The 5,705-nt window shown below is 42.1% G+C and overlaps 1 pseudogene; it reads right to left on the bottom strand.

The window, feature by feature from the left end:
- Positions 1-499: 499 nt before the first annotated feature.
- LOC124701979 lies at positions 500-5,200 on the bottom strand (annotated as a pseudogene).
- Between the last annotated feature and the right edge of the window lie 505 nt (positions 5,201-5,705).

Here is a 5,705-nt window from a genome sequence, read left to right as displayed (position 1 = left end):
TTGGATGCAAAACCAATTCCAAGCAGAGTTTGATTATTTCAGTTCAAGGGCACAGCTAACCCTGGACATGTTTGTGCACTTGACAAATTTGTAATCCTGGACTTGGTATATTTAAGTTTACATAGAGGTTGCTACAGGACGGATACAAAGCAGGAAAATCATCGAAGTTTGATAGTCTTATTTTTACAAAATAAATGTTATCATAATATATTGACATCTAAAAGTTATCTCCAGATAGATACAATCGATGGAAGTATAAAAATTCTATTATCTTTGCTTTCCATAATTTTAGGTCATGTACAGATTATCCGCCAATGCTGTATGGGCAGTCCTTTTTTTACAAATCCAACCCAATTATAATTGAACTCAGACAAGTGGTTAGAATCCTAAACCAATTATACACAAATGTTCTAAATTATGGTATAAACATTGCAGGGTAGCTTCGATCTTCATACAGCTTTATTAATCAAAAAAGTACATCTTCAGACAACTTTGATCCTTCAGTTATAATCTGTCAGCAATCAGCAGTATCATGGTTTTCATTTTCAGGTTGAACCACTCTCAGAATCAGTTTCCAACTCTGACGATGGCGCACCATGCAATTTCATTTCCTTGGAGATCTGATCATCACGGCAGTAGTTTTCGGCATTCACTGCCAGTTGCTCACTGTGGTCATTCTCCTCACCATCTTCACTAGAAGATGACATAGAGACTGCCTCCGGAAGTAGATGCCTCAAGCTGCTTGAAGGTAATCTTGCTATCTTGGCCCCTCCAGATCTGATCTTGGACTCAATGGCCTTGATCAACGAAGCTGCTTCCTGAAGCGGAACAACACGAGCACCACAAGCAAGAGCTGTAGCATGTACTAGAGAGTTTGGACCTTCTCCTCGCCTGGTCAGTTCAGACATAACACCTGGCAATGGGCCTAAATTACCGTAACTTCTTTTTGGCTGTCTGATGGGTTCCGCAGGACGGTATGAAATCGGAACTGCTTCGATAGGTGCAGCCAACACTTTGTACTGTCCATCTGTAGCCCAAAGAAACGAACCTATATCAGAGAATCCCCTGACTGCAGGTACCGATATATTAAGGCACAGAACCATAGCCATAGCATTCAAGCTTCAAATAAAAAATAGCGTTTTAGTAGGCAAATGAAACAGAAGTTGGCAAGTCTAAAATGCACATGTGAAAGCCTGAAAAGAATAGCTATACCCATTGATTCATGAGAAACAGTATAACTAGTTTTTAGAGCTATCTGCAATAGTATGAAACTATAGAGATCCAAAGACAGAAACCTTTTAAATTTGCAATGGTCCATTTTTATCATGTCCAGGACTCAACACTGAAACTAAAACAAACTATTCAAAAAGCTGTAATATATAGTTCAATATTCTGGATATCCATATTAAAGAATGAAAACACGGATTGCAAAATGTTGAAAATCACTTTCTCATTTCTGACATCACTTATCAATTTGTCCATGGCTCTGTTTGCAACAAAATAAAATATATGAATTTCGGAGGTTAGGATCCCTATAGGAAAATAGTCTTTGCCACCATTTGTAGCAAAGGAACGCGCATCCTATTTTCCTTCAAAAATCCATTTTAAAAATACCTTAAAACTAAAGTGATAACGTGGATGATACTTTCATCTGGGAATATGAATTTGCAATTTTATTCTGTAATCAGCACAAGAAAATGGAACATAACCAGCAGAACCTCCAGGTGAATTCCTCATCATAGGCATGTACAGCGTCAGAGGTATTGCAGGAATAGCAACACCAGTTTCTTCAGAAGGTCCACGAAGACTTGCATGATTTCCTTGTGTTGCTCGATTGGAAGTGAAATTCTGCAGGTAGAACAACAAATAAGAACCTTGTGGCCCAGTAAGAAAAACCAAATATTGCTGGATTGTTAGGAAATCTCTGACAATGATTTGGAAGTTGGCGAGGTAACCTGATATTTCTGGGAAGAGTCATGTTTTTTGTTCTCAGCATGCAAATAAGAACGTTCTAATCCATCCCTGCCTTGCCCCTCTATTGATGGAACATGCAGCAGTTGTTATAGAAAAAAGTGTTATTAGTAAAGACCACCGGACTAATTTTTATATTTTTTTATTCATACGGTATTTACCATTTGCGGGGAAAGCACATGATAACTGAGCACTGTTGTTAGAATTAGTGCCTGAATCAGTCGAAGGGTTGGTAGGTACAAGCACTAGATTGGAGGTAGGCTCTTGAAAAAGCTTGAGCTGTGGAAATGTTATTTTCTTTCTGACCTCATCTGAACATTGCGAAGCATCCATAGTTTTCACCTGTAGGATCTTGTGTTTGTTTTCGCTACCAGAAAAGCCATGCTGTGGCATTACTGGGTGACAACTTTTGACTTGAGCAACCTTCACTGCAGCTTCTTTCAAAGCAGACATCGCCACATGGTAAATATCTTCTGTGACTGACCCCTCTTTTGCAAATTTAATAGCCTCCTGACATAAGTTATTGTAAAGTACAGTAAGTGAATCTGTAGAATTACATTGAATTTCCGCATTATATCTTTCAGCCTTCACTTCATTTGGATCTGAACACATTCCCGTAAATTCAGCAACTTCTTCAGAAGTAATGTTTGATGTATTAGGGGCCAGTTTAGAAGATAACGAGTGGTTATGCTCCTTTTCAAATTTAGATACCATCCATTTTCCAGAGTTCATCTTTTTGACTACAATCATAGCTTTGCAACCAACTCTAGTTATCATTCTTGGTCGCTTCGTTTTCCCATCGTCTGTAATCTCTTTCTTGGCTCGAACCTCGCGAAAGCCTTCCTTGGAGCACACAATCTGGCGAGAAATGATTGAGTTATCACGCCTTGAACGGCAGTACCTGCTAATACGTGCACGAAAACCATTAAGCCTTGCATAGTTTATATAGAACGATTTCGCAGCTTCTTCAGAGTCAAATTCCATACCCTCAACCGGCTCCTCAACAGGTTCCACATCATTAGAATGTGGATTTTCAATTGGATTGAGGTCCTGATCTGCTGACCTAATGTCATGTTTTCTTGGTGGAACTGATCCATGATTATGATTCTTCACAAATTTGGTAACTACCCATTTACCAGGACCAATTTTCTTAACCATTATCATAGCCTTGCAACCAACTCTAGCACCTGTCCTTTCTTGCTGTTTTTTGTCCGGGTGGAGGCTTTCACAGTTCCGAGTTTCATGAAATCCTTCCCTTGAGCATACAATACGGCGAGAAATGATTGAGTTATCACGTCGAGAGCGAGTATACCTGCTGATCCGAATTCGAAAACCTGCTTGTCTTGCATACAAGCTGTAAAAATCCCTTGCAGCATCTTCCGACTCAAATTCCATACCTTCACAAGGCGTTAATTCTGTATCATCTTCATGTCCAATTAATTTTTCTGCTGCTGGATCATGAGATGAAGCCTCCATATCGGCAAAGACACTGTGACGTGCGGTTAAAGAATCATTTTGCTCATTGCCCCGTTTTGAGTCAAATTGTCCTGATTAATGTACCTTCCATAATCACTATCTGATGTCACGAATATGTATTGATTTTCTTAAAAATCCCCTTTATATAACCTTTGAACAATATAATTACAACAATCACCAATGTGGCATCTTAGTAAAGATCACTGTGCTCGCTGGCAGTGCAGCTATGGACCTACCTACAAACTTGTTACATGGAGCGCAGAGAGCAGAACTGTAGTGCAAAGATGACCACAGGTTAGGTGATATCAATGAGATATCAGTAAGCAGGATTGTATCTTGATAAGGAAAATGTAACGACTCAACACCTCTAAGAATCCTAAGTGAAAGGTATCCAGAAAGTCTGTTTGGGGAATACAAGAACAGGAGCCAGGCATCTTTTTATCGGAGTTGTGACAGGACCAGGGGTGCTCACATCTACAGATCTACATGGAATTTTTATTGGTTTTTACCGCAACCTCCATTACTGCGGGATCATGACATGGTAAACTTGATTTCATGGCTACCATGAGCCTTCACAAACAGCTGGGTTAGTGGGTTAAAGCCCATTTTAGAGAACTAATCCACATCATGACTACTCTAAGGCATCATAAAGATGTAACATTAGGTAAGTTTAAGCACCTTGTTGTGTTCTCAGAGCTATAAGTGCCACACAAAGCAATTTTTTCCTACTGCAAAAAGTCACTTCAGGTTTGCCATTCAAAGTTTGATCACTTGGTTATAAATGTCAAATCACTGAGATGAACAGACCGGGTCATGAGTATGAACTTTCTGTCAAATGGCTTGAGCTTAAGCCGCATGGTTCTAAGTTTCTGACTGTTTTACGATTTTTGAAGTTCTCCCTTTTTTGAGCTTTTGCGCCCCTTTTCTCCTTTGGAACTTTCTACTGATGACTGTACACTTTCATCTATGACAGTTGACAGCTACTAACAAGGACCCGCCCCTAGTAACTGTCTAATATGAACTTTGCTCTGGCACAGCCGAAAATAGCACGTAATCCTCCGGTGCAAGCCCCGCACCCAAATATCAGTACTTATCAGCACACACTGAACTGATCAAAACTGTTCCAATGATTGAGCCCATGCGCGGCAACAAGCCAATAGCAACAAAAACTTCCATTTATAGGCATGCACGGAAGACGAAGATATCAGACACATAAGCAAGAAAGCGATTAACTTGAGCCCAGATAAGCAAAAAAGCAACATCGCTCCAAAACTAGAACGACAACATCACAGCAAAAGTAAAAAAAAAATAATAGAAAGTTTTTTCCGCGGAGAGGTAGGCACATACCTGGATAATAACAGGATAAGTAAAGTGTGCTGCCAATAATCCCGGAACGAACGCGAGAACACCGATGAGCCAGGAGCCAGCAAGCCAAGAACAGCTCGACCGGCTCAAGAGGTGGAGGCGGTCAAATCAAACCCACAAAGGACGACCAAGCCCGAACGGAACGCCAGGAAGGAGAAGAAGAAAAGGCGCCGGTAAAGCCGCAGGGAGGAGAGCGATTGGGCGTGGTGGTGGAGGAGTCGCGGCGACGACTGTTCATGGTTAGCGTAAGGGAAAGGGATCACCGGTGGGATTAGTGGGGATCGGAATTCGTGGAGGATTTGATTGATTAAAGAAAGAAGCGACGACGGCGAGGGTGGTGGTGGTGGAGGAGGAGGGCGGCGAACGGGAACGGACGGCGGAGAGTGGAGCGCGCGGGAGTGGCGGAGGGCGGGGATTCTCGAGCATCCGCCCACGACGGCCCAAGTGTCCAAGTGGATAAACAACTCATGGTGTGGCGGGCCGCGACGCTGACGTGGGGGGATGGGACCCGGTGTGCAGGGAGACGTTTTGGGCTGTTTGTGCGGGGAAGTGGATGAGCGTCGCCGTTGCGTCCTTGTCATCCGGCCCTTCTCTCTCCCATCTTTGTTGTGAATTTTGTTTGACCATTCCACCAACAAAATCCTTTGACTCGTATAGCAAGATGGATGCAAATGGTATATATATTTTTCGAACCGGTCATTTTTTTAAATTATCTTGAATTCTAACTATACCTTGACCTTGTTTTGGATTAACGCGAAGTCACCCTTCTCGCCCGTGCGATCCTGATTAGATGCCTCGTGCCGTCGTGCGCGAGCGAGTGTCCACCCTCAGTGTCCAGACATCCTTCGTGTAAATAGTAATTTTAGGTGGGGTTCAAACTTCACGGACAGAGG

This window comes from Lolium rigidum, chromosome 3 (assembly GCF_022539505.1).
Source record: "Lolium rigidum isolate FL_2022 chromosome 3, APGP_CSIRO_Lrig_0.1, whole genome shotgun sequence".
Classification (NCBI taxonomy): domain Eukaryota; kingdom Viridiplantae; phylum Streptophyta; class Magnoliopsida; order Poales; family Poaceae; genus Lolium; species Lolium rigidum.
This window is presented reverse-complemented; position numbering and strand designations above follow the sequence as displayed.